Genomic DNA, 15,587 nt, shown 5'->3' on the forward strand with positions numbered 1-15,587 from the left:
TCCTGGAGCCTTGTTTTTTTTTTTTTTTTTTTTTTGCCAATGCCTTAAATTCAGTGTGAATTTCTTTCTCCAATACCATTGGTTCTTCATCACATGCTACGTCGATCAGTTAGTTCTTTTTGGTACAGTGACTCTGTGTATTCCTTCCATCTTCTTTTGAGGATTCCTGTGTCCTTCACTGCTTTACTCATAAAATTTTTCAATATTGTAACTTGATACTTGAATTTTTTCTTAAGTTCTTTCAGCTGGAGAAATGCAAAGAATTTTCTTCCCATTTGATTTTCTAACTCTAGGTCTTTGCATAATTCATTATAATAGTTTGTGTTCTTGGGAGCCTTGGTTGCACAATGGTTAGAGGTCAGCTGCTAACCAAAAGGTTGATAGTTTAAATCTGCCAGATGCTCCTTGGAAACCCTATGGGGAAGTTCTACTCTGACTTGACAGCAATGAGTTTTTTTTTTTTTTTGTCTTCTTGAGCCTCCCTTTGAAATCTTCTGCTCAACTCTTCTACTTCATCATTTCTTCCATTTGCATTAGCTGCTCTAAGTCCAATAGCAAGTTTCAGAGTCTCTTCTGACATTCTTTTTTGTCTTTTCTTTCTTTCCTGTCTCTTAAATGACCTCTGGCTTTCTTCATGTATGATGTCCTGGATGTTACTGTACAACTCTTCTGGTCTTTGGTCATTAGTGTTCAATGTGCCATTGTTTCAAATCTATTCTTGAGATGTCTCTAAATTCAGTTGAGATACACTGAAGGTCATACTTTCCTTCTCATGGACTGATTTTAATTTTCTTCAGCTTCCACTTGAACTTGCCTATGAGCAATTGATGGTCTGTTCTGCAGCAAGCCCCTGGCCTTATTCGGATTGATGATATTGAGCTTCTCCATCATATCTTTCCACAGATGTATTTGATTTGATTCCTGTGTGTTCCTTCTCTTGAGGCCCACATGTATAGTTGCTGTTCATGGTGTCAATAAAAGCCATTCCAATGAATAGGTCGTTGGTCTTGCAAAATTCTATCATGCAATCTCTGGCAGCATTTCTATCACCAAGGCCATATTTCCCAACTGCTGATTCTTCTTTGTTCCCAATTTTGCATTCTAATTACCAGTAGTTATCAATGCATCTTGACTGCATGTTTGATCAATTTCAGACTGCAGTTGGTAAAAATCTTCAGTTTCTTCATCTTTGGCCTTAGTGGTTGTTGCATACATTTGAATAATAGTCATATGAACTGGTCTTCCTTGTAGGCATGTGGGTATTACTCTACCACTGATAGCATTGTGACACAGGATAGATCTTGAAATGTTCTTTTTGGTAATAAATGGGACACAGTTCCTCTTCAATTTGTCATTCCTGGCATAATAGACTATATGATTGTCCAATTCAAAATAGACAATACCAGTCTATTTCAGGACTGTCTGGGATACCTAGGATAGCTGTCTTCAAGCATACTATTTTACTTTTTACAAATTCATATTTTCCTGGATTCATATGTGGTACATTCCCAGTTCTGATTATTAATGGATGGTTGAGCTGTTTCTTTTTATTTAGAGTCATGCCACATTAGCAAATGAATATCCCAAAAGCTTTACTTTATCTATGTCATTAAGGTTGACCCTACTTTGAGGAGGCAGCTCTTTCCTAGTTGTATTTTGAATTTCTTCCAAACTGAAGGGATCATATTCTGGTATTATATCAGGCAAAATTCATAAGGTTTTCACTGGTCAATTTTTTTAGAAGTAGTTTACCAGGTGTTTCTTCCTAGTCTGTCTTAGTCTAGAAGCTCAGCTGAAACACCGGTGCCATAGCTTCTTGCATCACAGCAACATGGAAGCCACCATGGTATGACAAATTGACAGACAAGTGGTGTTTTTTTCTTTTTTTCCTGAAAACTACATCAAATACTTGAAAAAATTAAACTGTAAGTGCAAGTGAAGCATTTATTATTTAATAAACAATGGTATATTTATTTTTCATTTAATATGAAAAAGTAATACATAGGAAGAAAGTAATATCCTAGTTTTTTTAAATGAAGAGAGCATTTTAGAGAGGGGCAGAGCTAGGGTTAGGACCATGTCAGATTCGCTTAATAAGATTTATCCCTATAAAAATTATTCATAATCTACTGGTATGATTTTGTTACGTAAAGCATAATGAAGGGTGCATGTATCATAACCTAAAGGTCAATACACAAGTCTTAAATAACAACGTTTTATTTTTTTGTCGGGGGGAGAGGTGTCAAAAGACCTAAGTTTCAGAATTGACTTTGCCAGCTATTAATAGCGGGGAATTGAGAAAATTTATTAACTCCTTGGGTATTACTTTCTTCCTTTGTAAAATGAAGAAATTAAATTGAATAGCTGTTTATGGTCCTCTTAAGGCAGATCTAGGTTCTGAGGTGCCTGCAGCTTATATAATTTTGAGAGCTGATTATTAAAAAAAGATACAAATTTGAGATTACAAAATGTCTTCAGCCACTCCAAGGCCATCTGATGGAAATAACAATAGTCAGAGCCAGAGGAATTTCACCTGACAAGAGAGGAGGTGTGTCCAAGAAGAAGTTGAAGTACTAAGAGATGGCTGACATAACTGATGATAGTTAAAATACTTTGCTTTTATAATTTTTATGGAAAAATATGACCTTAAGAAGATGTTGTTGTAGTTACTCAGAGGGCCTTAGAAGAGTAAGGAAGAAGCCCTGAAGCTTCAGTTTCATTGACATTAATTTACTTCTGGGCCTCCTGAAGTTTTAACAAATTTGTTTTAAACTCTTAATTATTAACATATGCTTAATAATTACCTGGAGGTTGGTGATAACTAAAAACTAAAGTGCTCATTGACTAAGGTTCTAATTTACTAGGTTTGGGCAGGGGCAAAAAACAGCATTGCTAATAGACACCATAGATTGTTCTGATGCAGATGTTTCATTAAGTAAACTTTGAGAACTGCTTTAATAGAATCCAAACTAAAGGACGAAAATAGATGGAAGAAAACCACCTGTTCCATTTTAACTGGAAGCTGTTGCTGGGGGCAACTGATGCTTTGGGAAAAAGATAAGGTTATTTATTAAAGGCAAAGTGTGAAGATCAGAAGGCCTCCCACACAGTGTGTAAAGAAACTCCCAGCTCTTGCAGTTGGAGGGCAAAAGAATCTTTGAGACTCACAGGCACAGGAATTAATTATGAGAGATTGAATGAACAAATGGTCAAAATAGAACTCTGACCCACAACCTGCAGCATCCAGCCAGGAAGTCAAACTACTATCTGCAGTTACCAGTCCAGGAAGCCAAACAACGGTTCCTGTAACAATGGGCCCAAAATGCCCAGTACTTATTACTGACTGACGTTTGCCTTAATTGTGGCCCCGGCTTCCAATTTCGGACCAATCGGAGAAAGCCACACATTCTCCCCTGATCAATCACATAAAATGCTCCGCTTCTAGTTACCTCACAGCCAGCTTACCCATGCCAACAGCTTTCAATGATGCACACCCGAAGCCTTCTATTTTTCCACTATAAAGCTTTCCCACTTTTCTGTTTGCCTTGCCTCTCTGCCAAATGCAGGTGATGGTGGCTGACTCCCTTGCTTGAACAAACTCTGAATAAAAACCTTTCTTTCATCTCATCTGGGTGTTCTTTGTCCGTTTCCACATTTATGCAAGGAACAGAGTTCCAGAGAAGGCCAAACTCTTAAATCAGACAGATCAGCAATACCAAGTTCAGGGCCTTGATTAGGAATGAATAGGACTCTGAGATATGAATGATGTCATCTCGGTTTATCCACTTGAAAATCTTGAATCTTTAGAGTTCCCTGAACTTTTTGAGACTGCCCTGTAAACCTGTTGCCCTCGAGTTGATTCTGACTCGTAGTGACAGAATAAAACTGCCCCATAAGATTTCCAAGGAGCTGCTGGTGGATTTGAACTGCTGACGTTTTGGTTAGCAGCCAAACACTTAACCACTGTGCCACCAGGGCTCCTCTGAAATTTCAGAAGTGGCTAATTCCTTCTTGTTAGAGATAAGCACTACCTCCTTTCTTGACAACTTTGCCAAAACCTCTATTTTGAAAGATACACATGCTCTTCCCTGGCCAGGATTTGCCCCCACCTTTTTCCCTTCAGGCTGGAAACCCTGGTGGCATAGTGGTTAAGAGCTGTGGCTGCTAAACAAAAAGTCAGCAATTGAAATCCACCAAGAGCCCCTTGGCACCCTATGGGGCAGTTAGACTAGACATATGAAAAACCTACCTGCTGAATACATTCTACGGAATGGCCCAGAGAATACTCCATTTACCAAAGCAGTAAGGCATACACAAGTGAGAAGTGCGACAGCGTCAGTCAGAAGTTCACTCGTGGTTTTCCTCTGTAGACCAGGGCTGATGGGAGAGAAATAAGTTCGCTGATAACAACACGGATGACAGGACACAGAATTAATTGAGTTCAGTTGCTAGTGCTTAACCTTGAAAGTCACGTTGCAAAACTAGTTTAATGAGTGGGAAGTTCAGGTTGTCAGTCAATGGTGCCTGACCTACAGAGAGCTACAGAGTTGGTTAACTAAACACAATGTCCAAAAGTGAAAGCCAGAAGGAGCCAATAAGAGGATTGCTCCGTCAATAAAACCAAAAGAGTCAAGGATGAGTGAACATGAGAGTACTTGCCGCAACAAAATGTCAGAATCCTTTCCCCATTTTCTGGTCCTGAGCCCATTTTATTTTTAACATGGAACCTACTGACTGAAGTAGAGACTTTGCCTCCAGAGGGCAACGGGATCTCTGATCATTTGCATGACCATACACTGGAAAAAGGAGACTATCCAAGTTGGTGACCTAAAGTGGGTACATGCTTTAAAGTGGGTACAAAGTAATAAAGGAAGACAGAAGAAGAAATGACACTTTGAAATGTGGTGTTGGCTAAGAACACCGAATGTACCATGGAAAATAAAAAAAAGAATATCATATCCCAGGGGAAATGGTAAAGCTTATTCCGCCCTTAATGATGTAAAGAGTGCAAGGATCATGGTCCCCAGCATTGTTGTTGTTGCTGTTACTTGCCATCGAGTCAGCCCTGGACTCATGGTGACCCCATGAACGATGGAATGAAATGAATCCTGTTCCCACACTATCCCCATAATAATGTTGTGGATTGGACTGTTAACGCTCCATAGGGCTTTCATTGGCTGATTTTCAGAAGGAGATTCAATTAATTTACCAGGCTGACCCAAACTTAAGTGAGACAAATTTTTGTCTCACTCGATCTCAAATTCAGCCAAATATAGCCCCAAGTGAATCTGATGTGGTATCTTTGCCAGAGTAGATTAACATAAACTCAGGTACAGGGTATAAGCCATTGATCTGGCAAATGCATTCTTTCCTATCCCTATTAAAAAGGAAAAGTAGAGTTAATATGCCTTCAGTTGCATTGGACAGAGCATACATTTACAAACTTTTCCCAGGGTTATGTGGACTCTCTTGCCACATGTCATAATATTACCTGAAGAACCCTGGATGGTCCTAACATCCTGCAGAATATCACACTGACCCACTATCTCAATGTCATCCTGCTGATCAGACTGAATGAGCAAGTAGTGATGATCATATTGGGGACCTTGGTATTTCATTTGTTTTCCAGATGGCGGAAGATAATCCCTATGAAGTGTCAGGAGCCTGCCACATCAACAAAATTTTTAGAGATGCAGTGTTCTGGGGCATGCTGGGACATTTCTCTCATGGTAAAGGACACATCGGTTGCATTTTGCTCCTTTCACCACCGCAGTGCCAAGTGGATATGTGGATCTGTTTAAGTTTTGAGAACTTTTAAACATTCATTATCTCATTTTCAACTGGATATAATTTCTAATGTATTCTTCTAATAAAAATATGCTCTCTATTGCATCATCTTTACAACCCATCCCTCTGGCTCTTTTTGGTCTGTTTAATATATAGTCTCTTCTGCTACTTAAATTTTTGTAATTTGAACACTACTAAGAGTCTCATTTCTAAACATTCTGTCCTTCATTTGCTCCACATAACTCTCATCCTTTTTCTTCTTTCTCTCCTTTTCACTGGTTTCACACTCTTTCTTAAAACTTTTTCTCAGATTTTGTGACAAGTTTCTCAGTTCTGTCACCTTTGACTTCTTTTCTATCTGCTTTGCTTCCTTTTTTCCCCTTCTCATATAAGTATGAACTTCTGTCATGATTCTGCCTTTTTCATTCCTCCTTCTTTTCATTCTCCTCCTACTGCTTCCCTGTCCCTGCACTCATCATCTTCCTTATTCTTTTCTAATATCCATGAATATACAGTGGGACTTGTGCTAAGATTAGGAATGTACTCTCAACTATTGCTAATGATGAAGATAATACAAATTACATTAATGTCAAGTTTATACAGTCCTATTGAATGAAAATTTTCTTTATAAAAGTCCAAGATAAGTAGAACGTAAAGCTTCCTGGGCCACTGCAATTGATTTCTAATTTGTTTCTCCATTCCAGATATCCTACACACTTTTCCAGATTGACTTTACTTACACGTGAAGAAAGACCATGGACTCTGTGCTAGATTAGCCAGGTGTGAATTTCTACTCTTTAGGCACCTGCTATGTGCCTTAGGTAGTTGATTAAGCACTGTATGCCTCAGTTTCCTCATATCTAGGCTCACAATAATAATAGGAATTATCTCATAGTGTTATGGTATGTATAATATGTCAAGCTTTAGATCTATTTTTCATAATAATTCTCTGTGGCAAAATCTCGAATGGTTTACTTTTTCTGTAGAATTAAGTTCAGTCTCTCATCCCGGTCCTTGAAAATATGATTATAACTTCCCATTCTGTTCTGATGACCCATTTCTCCAGGTGTGTCCTTTAATCATGGAGGATATAAGTTTCCTGGGATTGGGCGCAAACTTACAGTGTGGTATGTATTTTATTCATCTTTATATTCCCAGCATCATGGGCCTGGCAGTTTGTATATACTCAGTAGATGTTTGTAAGGCATGACTATAAACGCCATGTGCTCTTTTGCCTCCATGCATTTGCTACATTCATTTTTAGCAGTTGGCCTTCTACCCTATTTCTGCCTGTTGAAATCATTCCCTCCGTTTTATCTCTTTCATGAAACCCTTTTTAATCTCCTCAGCAAAATTCCATGCTATATTCTGGGGATTATTTTTTATGGTTAAGAGTAATGTGCATTCTTGAGTTTTACCTCCTACTCATGGCAACCCTATAAGGACAGAGTAGAACTATCTCCTAGGGTTTACAGGGCTGTAATCTTTATGGAAGCTGATTGGCTACATCTTTTTTCCGTCATCTTTCTCTGCATCTTTCCAACTGCTGAACTTTCAGTTAGCAGCTGAGCAATTAACCACTGCACCACCAGGACTCCTTCACACACACGCACACATACACACACAAAACAAATCCTTTGCTCTCCAGTCAATTTTGACTCATAGAGACCCAATAGGACAGAGTAGGCCTGCCCCATAGGGTTCCAAGGAGCAGCTGGGGGATTCAAGCTGGTGATCTTTTGGTTAGCAGCCTGAGCTCTTAAACACTGTGCCACCAGGGCACTAGGTTATATCTCATTAACTATTGAAGTCATTTTCATTCCTTCAATACCAAAATTTTATAATAATCTGCATCCCCTATAATAATTTGTCCATTACAGTTTTTCTGTGTTTGCTCTCCCTAAAGGGGAATAAATATCTCCCTCCTCTGTTCAGTCATCATTATTTGCCTGTGCCTTGGCTTATAATATTTACTACAGATTTCTTTATATAGTTCTTACAAGCTAATTCCCTTTTTTCTATCTTTGCCATGAGATTTTGAATCTTTGAGGGAAATTGATTGACATACATTTGTGTTCTTATCGTTGTCCTAAATCTAGGTAAATTTTACTGAATCACTTGAATGAATCAATTAATCAACTAGAAATTTATCTAATATATACTCTAATATACTTTTGTATGAAAAGATTCATGGATTCTAGGTGAACAGTCTGTGGAGAAAATACCCTGTTAGGCAAAGATCTTGTGTTTGAGATATTCAGAAAAAGAAAGATTTGTAGAAATTTAACTTATGCATCCTTTCTGTTGTTTTCAAACATATGTCTTACTAGACTATGACCCCTTGAGGGTAGGATTGTATTTGGATCTCTCCTTTGTAGCTTTTGTCATGGCTGTACTTTTATATGATTATTTGGTTATGACTAAATGATGAGTATGTTGTAGCAAAAAAGAAAAGTGATTTTCGAGCTTTATAGTATTATAACATGATGGTGTCACATACTGTTTTTTTCACCTGCAAGACACTTTTTTTTTAAATTGCCTGTGAAGCATTAAACATTTTTTTTGACACATATTTTGTTATAGAAGCACCTGACAGGGCGAAGGTTCTGGTTATAGTGTTATTTTTCTACAGGGTAAAAAGGAAGAGACCAATACACAGGGATCGAATGCACAAATCAAGTTATTTTTGAAAATTATTACAGTGTTACAAGATTAAAAATAGAAATAACTAGAACCCACATCCCTATATTTTGTATCTCTTCCTATATTTTTGTTAGAATGAATGAAAGGGGAGGCAGATTTTTTTTTTTTTTTTTTCCCTCATGGTGAGAGGGAAAACCTGCTGGTGTAGTGGTTAAGTGCTACGGCTGCTAACCAAAGGGTCGGCAGTTCAAATCTCCCAGGTGCTCCTTGAAAACTCTATGGGGCAGTTCTGCTCTGTCCTATAGGGTTGCTATGAGTTGGAATCGAATCAACGGCACTGGGTTTGGTTTTGTGTTAGTGGTGAGAGAAGGTGGTCACAAAGTATATCAATATTCAGTTTTTCAGGATCTTTAAAAACAATCACAATCATTAGTCAAAAGTTCATAAACTCTTCCCTCCACTTGCCTTAAAATAGCCAAATGCTGAGTAGGGCTTCAGGGGCTAGCACTTTGGAATTAAATGGATGTGAGTTTGAAGCCTGGTCTGCTTCACAGGCTTTGTGGATCTTCGGAAAGTTACATAAATTATCATTGCCTCAGTTTCCTCATCTTTAAAATGGGAACAATGACACCTTCACAGGGTTGTGTATTAAATGAAATTTAGTTCCAAGGTAAGCTGACTAACAGCATCTGGAATACTGTCTTTAACAACTGACTTCTCTCGTTGTGGTTTTATGTTATGGAATTGGGATTATTCTTCCCATTTGTGTTATAATTAGGAGCTCCTATATTCAGAAATATGATCAATGTATGATATTTTTCTCTTTCTTCAATATTACTTCTTCAGGACCATGTTAGATCATGATGTGTGTGTTTCAGTTGAATTTTATAGCCAGAGAGCTCATCTATGAGTTGTGATTTTGTTTATATTTTTATTCTCAAGACTATTGTAATATTTGCTAAAGTCTTTTATCTTTTATTGCTCTTATTAGAGTTGGTAGATTCTGAAAGAGTGAGGAGAGCAGTCTTGTTACGTGAAATGCATACTTTTTGCAGTTTAATAAATACTGAAGTGCAAATTTAAGGACACTGATTAAAAGTGAGTTTTTCAGGATAATAAAACATGTAAATGCTGGGAATAGAAATTCAAAACATACACACAATCTGTAAGCCTTTTCATTTATTCTTTCTTTTATAGGAATCAGCCAAGGCTGAATTTTTTGACATGACCTATGGAGTCAAGAAGACCAAATTTGATTCCTGAAAGAAAAGCTGAATATGAGCTTTTAATCCATATGGTAAAGTTATAATCTATTTCTTTATCTTTCTCTTTGATTGTGGCAAAAACAAACAAACAAACAAAAAACAAACAGAAAACAAACCAAAAAACTCCACCTGGCCTTATTTAAAGATATCTCAAATTTGCTCATTTAGTTAGTAAATCTTTCGGAAAATGGCACTTACCTAGGTTTGCCTTTGCCTTCTTGCAATTTAATACATTTATAATGTTAGATAGCTTCAAGATTTATTGAAGTGGTTGTGCTACTTGATTGACAGCAAGAGTGGTGTCAGCAGGTGAAGCAATGCTAGGGGTCTCAGGTTGGGCGGTGGGGGGAGCATTGGTGGCAGACGCAGCGGAAGCAGCAGCGGCTGTGGTGGCGGCAGGAGAGGTGGTGCTCGCTATAAGTGCTGGACCATTAAAAGTGGCTGGTGGTGCTTGAGAACTGGGGTTCACAACATTCTCAGGTGCAGGTGTAGAGTTGGGCAATGATCCCTGTGGGCCTTGGAGGCGGTGGGGGTGGTGGCTGCCGTGGAGGTAGAAGGGGCTGCGATGGCCATGGTGACCACCTGGACCTTCAGAAGGTTGTCCAAATTTTGCAAAATGTTTGTAGATTACTCGAAGTGGACCGTGTACACCCCTTGCCCGTGGAGAATTTTGTTTAAATAGTTTAAAAACCTCTTCAGAACTGCCACTAGACTTCAGAGAAAGAATATAAAAACAAAATTGTTTATACACAGATAGGATTCATAGACTAGTCTTAAATCAAGCATTAAATAAATAGATAGGTAGGTAGATAGATGATAGATAGATAGATGGATGATAGATAGGTAGATAGGTAGATAGATAGATTTGTTGTTGTTAGCTGCTATTGAGTCGATTCTGATTCAGGGGGACCTCATATGTGCAGAGTAGAACTGTTCCATAGGGTTTTGAAGGCAGTGACCTTTCGAAAGCAGATCATCAGGCCCATCTTCTGAGGTGCCTCTGAGTGGTTTTGAACTGTCAACCTTTTAGCTAGTAGTTAAGCGATTAAATATTTATACCACCCAGGACTCCTAAATACATATATTAGATATATGTAAATATATGAGAATAAAATATCAGGTATATGTAAATTTCTATCATATTATATATGTATATATTATCATGGAAATTTGTTTAATCATTCTAATGTTGTTTCATAAAGAGATTTTATGGGGACAATAATATGCATTGTTTACAGGGTTTTAATATAAGAAGCCCTGTTGGCACAGTGGTTAAGTGACACAGCTACTATCCAAAAGGTCAGCAGTTCAAGTCCACCAGTTGCTCCTTGGAAACCCTATGGGGTAGCTGTACCCTGTCCTCTGGGGTCTGTATGAGTTGGAATTGACTAGATGGCAAACGGCTTGGTTTGGATTTTTGGTGGAATGTAAAGGAAATAGACTCTACCTCTGCTCTTCTTAAAGCCTAATGCTTTTATTACAGATTTTCCCAAAATATGTTCCATAATAGGTTCTCTGTTGAAAAGATTTTGGTGGTCAAATAACTATGAAAAGGATTTGGGTAGATTAGAACATATTTCTTTACTGCAGGACTTTTTGGAGTTATTAACATGCCAGTGAGTTTTTAACATATCCGAGGTCTACAGTATTTCCATATTTACTTCATCACAGAAATATCATGTGTGTGTGTATGTGTGTGTAGCATTTCTTCATACTAGTGTTCAGTGTTTCATGGAGCACCTTTTGGGGAATGCTATTTTAATTTCTATGCTGTAAGAGAGGATAATGCATTTTACTTCCTTGAACAAATAAAAGGAGACTACAGAAGCTTTGCATTGTTCACTTTTCATAGACCTTCAGATTAGATTGATTGTTGTCATTATAGGGTGTCATTGAGTCAATTCAGACTCATATCGACCTTATATGACAGAAAAGAACTGCCCCATCCCATAGGGTTCCTAGGCTGTTAACTTTACAGGAGCAGATCTCTAAGCCGGTGGGTTTGAACCACTGACCTTTCCTATAGCAGTTGAGCATTTACCCATTGTGCCACTAGGGCATTCCTTGAATCCATATGGTTGACTCACTTAGACACTAAAGGCTGGACATGCCTTAGATCCTTCAGTGCATTTCTACTCTGTGAACGTCTCATTCCAGCAATGCCAAGGACACATTTTGCTTTAATTGGTTTCCATTTCAGGACTTTTAATATGACATTCCCTTAGGATTTTCATTTGTTCACACACTCAGCTGTTACGTGGAGGGTTAGCAGCTTGAACCACAGGCACCTCAGAAAAAAGGTCTGGAGATCTACTTCTAAAAAAAAAAAGCCATTTTTGTGCTGGATTTTCGTATGGAGCACAGCTCTACTCTTTCACACGTGGTGGAATTGACTTTACCATAGCTGTTTTTTTTTTTTTTTTTTTTTTTGACAGAATGACGGGAGAAGTATTTACAGGGAACATATCCTACTGTGCACACCCCCTCCATTCTGACATCTGTTGGTGATTGTGGAAATTGGAAATGGCAGAGAGTGGAAACAGAAACTTGTAATTTTGAAAAGTCTGTCCAGATGATTTTGAATCTCCTTTTCTTCTCCACAGAAAACCAGTGATTTTGAAAAAAGAAACTAATTTTTGGTTTTTGCAGGATCATAGGAAATATTCCTTATAAAGAACCATAAAAATTACAAGAAAAACAAATCTACATTGAATATGTAAATATAGGTAATTTTTGGTACTGAAGGCTGGGTAAACTTTGCTTTTCATGAGTTAAATGACCATACTCCCATTGCAGACTGGTGCATATGTGAAAGGCAGGCAATTAGAGGCAAGGTTTTGGTGTTCATAGAACTCTATTTGGTTCTTAACCATTGATGTTCAGGTGACTCTCTGGCTTTCTCTCTTAACGTTTTCTTAGGTTGGGAATAAAAAATAAATATTTTTGCCTTAATGACTCCTCAGGCATAACTGACTTTGATTATGATTGAAAATATAAGTCATTAAACAGAAATATAAATCAACTTACTTGTTTGCGGCTTTTTCGTTTATGTGCGCCAGCTGACTAAAATGGGATAGACGATACAAATAATTAGACCCAGAGCTTGAATGGTATTTTGAGAATACTGCTTATAAATCATTTGCTGAGGCTAAGATGTGGTTGGGTTAAGAATGGAATAAAATTTAAGAATTTTTATTGTCACCCTAACACACGAGGGGACCTTCTAACAGTTTAAAGACTACATATGGGATAAGGATGATCAGGTTTTCTGGAGACCTTCCTCTCCCTGCATGTTCTATGGGTGTGTCAGCAACCCTTCTCCAATTTCCCAATAGTGCTAGATTTGGATCTCTTTTTCGTTATAACTACCATTCATTCAGGTGTCAAGTCTAGAGACTCTCATGGAACCAAACATATGAGCAAACATTAAGAATAATAAATTCAAATAAGAATATAAATAGATAAAAATGTAGAAAATAGTTCTTGTTTCATTGTCAAGAAAACATATTAAACTCACCTTTTGAGCCACCATTTTACAATTACCAAGAGGTTATTTAAGAAGGTAACACCAAAATACAATAGAGGTTGCAGTGAGGTTGATACTCTTCACTACTTTTGGGAAAGCAGTATGGCAATAAAAAAAAAAAAATGAAAATGTTTTATCTTTAACATGAAAATCTCTGTCTTGAGAGTTGTCCTAAGTAAAGTAACCAATACGGAGAAAAAAAAATACGAAGATATGCCTTCTAGTACTACTCATAATTAAAAAATTTGAATATTGATAACCACAAAGTCTTTGTAGAAATTTGAGAATGTTTATGCTGAATGACAAGTGAACAATTAAAATGCCATATATGCATAAATTATCTAAGTAAATAAGGAGTAGAAAATGTAAAACAAAAATTAACGTAGACGTGGTATTATGGTAAAATTTATATATGGATTTTCTGTTAACAAAAAATTAATGGTGTTTAGTTGTTTTCATAACTTAAACACTTGAAAGATAGAAGAAATTTTTGTTAAAATTGTCTTCTGGTCCTTATTTGGTCCTTATATACTTAAAATGTTAGAAAAATTTAAATGCTAGCTTATAACTTAAATATATGCATATTTAGAAATATAAAATATTTCTATTAATTTGTTATCAGTTTAATTTCTATTATTTATATGATTGATATGATTATGTGATATGATTATATTGATATGATTTTATGATGATATGATTGTTCATGCTAGATTCTCTTATTCAAACAAAATGCAAAAAAAAAGACCCAAAACATACATAAAACTAAACTGTCAATTGCAGTTATTTGAGGACTGTTGTAAACATTTTCCTTCTTCATAATTTTGTGATCATATATTATACTTCAGTAATGAATCTATTGTTTTTATGTGTGTGTGCCAACATTCATTTAGCCAGCTCTTCTCTCAAAGAAGAGAAGTAGCTGATAAGAAGTGGAATTAATGATTAATTATTTATGCTTATCAAGTCACAGCTTCAAATGTGATTAATTTTCTAAGTTTTAAGTTACAACAATCAAAGCAAGAACATAACTGATGGAGAATTATTATCTTTTAACAGTGACTATGTTCCATAGGGCATCTCCTTGTGATTTTAAGGAAAAGAGCATTGGACCGATAGTCACAAGCTGAGCTTCGATTATCAACACTACCTAACCTATTCCAGGTTCATTTTTCTAATAAAATGAGATGATTAGTTTATTTGATGGATAAAGTTGTCAGATTCTAATACTTCAAAAATAAGAATAGAAAACCAAATTAATAAGTGCATTTCCATTATGCAAAACTGTCATAATCTTAAGCAAAATGGAAGACACATTTAGACATTTATGTACCCTTCATTTGTAATAAAAGAGGTAAATAGAATGGTAATAATCATTAATAGAAAAGTAAAGTCTCAATGATTTCTTGTACGATTTAGTGAAATAGATTTTTCTACCACTGAGAACATTTTCATTTTTACAGGTACAAACTATAGTTTCACATCCAAAAAGAGCCATTTTCAAGATGTCTGGGATTCCGGAGGGCAAGTTATTTTTATTACTGTTACTTTTTACTGAAATTATTATCATTTTACTGAAAAAAGTGGATAAGACTTATAGGTTGACGAACTTGTTAAAACATTCTCACTTTTTTTTATTATGATATTTCCTTTAAAATGTGTTGTCCATTAGAACTCTGTGGAAAACAGCGTTCCATATGTGTCTTAGTCATCTAGTGCTGCCGTAACAGAGATATCAAAAGTAGATGGCTTTAACAAAGAGGAATTTATTTTCTTACAGTCCAGTAGGTTTCAACTCCAAATTCAGGGTGTCGGCTCTAGGAGAATACTTTCTGTCTCTGTCGGCTATGGAGGAACGTCCTTGTCCTCAATCTTCCCCTGGTCAAGCAGCTGCTCAGGTTCAGGGACCTCGGGTCCAAAGGATGAGCTCTGCTCCTGGTGCTGCTTTCATGGTGGTATGAGGTCCCCAACTCTCTGCTAGCTCCCCTTTCCTTTTAACTCTTGAGGGATAAAAGGTGGTGCAGGTCACACTCCAGGGAGGTAACCTGATTAAGGGTTACAGTCCCATCTGAATCCTCAACATAAAATGACAGTCACAAAGTGGAGGACAACCACAGAATACTGGGGATCATGGCCTAACCAAGCTGATACACACATTTTTGGGGGGACAATTCAATCGATGACAATATGTCACAATATTTCTACTAATTAAAAGCTGAATGGAATCAAAGTCTAAAGAAAATTGTTTTTTATGTCTTCAAAATTTAAATAAATACCTTAATAAGGGGTCCTCCTTTGCATCCAGCAATGTTGGGCTTATCTCAGCTCTTGGAGTCTGTAATCTCAGAGAAAGAATACAGGTGGTTCAT

At 36.9% G+C, this 15,587-nt stretch overlaps 1 long non-coding RNA gene across 1 annotated transcript; it reads left to right on the forward strand.

Moving 5' to 3' along the window:
• Window positions 1-730: 730 nt before the first annotated feature.
• On the forward strand, window positions 731-13,082 carry LOC126077150 (uncharacterized). The gene is made up of 5 exons (XR_007517664.1): window positions 731-5,729; window positions 6,492-6,567; window positions 6,854-6,914; window positions 9,628-9,727; window positions 12,131-13,082. It is a non-coding gene; the product is annotated as an uncharacterized LOC126077150 (long non-coding RNA).
• The last annotated feature ends 2,505 nt before the right edge of the window (window positions 13,083-15,587 follow it).

The sequence above is a fragment of the Elephas maximus genome, chromosome 5 (assembly GCF_024166365.1).
Source record: "Elephas maximus indicus isolate mEleMax1 chromosome 5, mEleMax1 primary haplotype, whole genome shotgun sequence".
Classification (NCBI taxonomy): Eukaryota; Metazoa; Chordata; class Mammalia; order Proboscidea; family Elephantidae; genus Elephas; species Elephas maximus.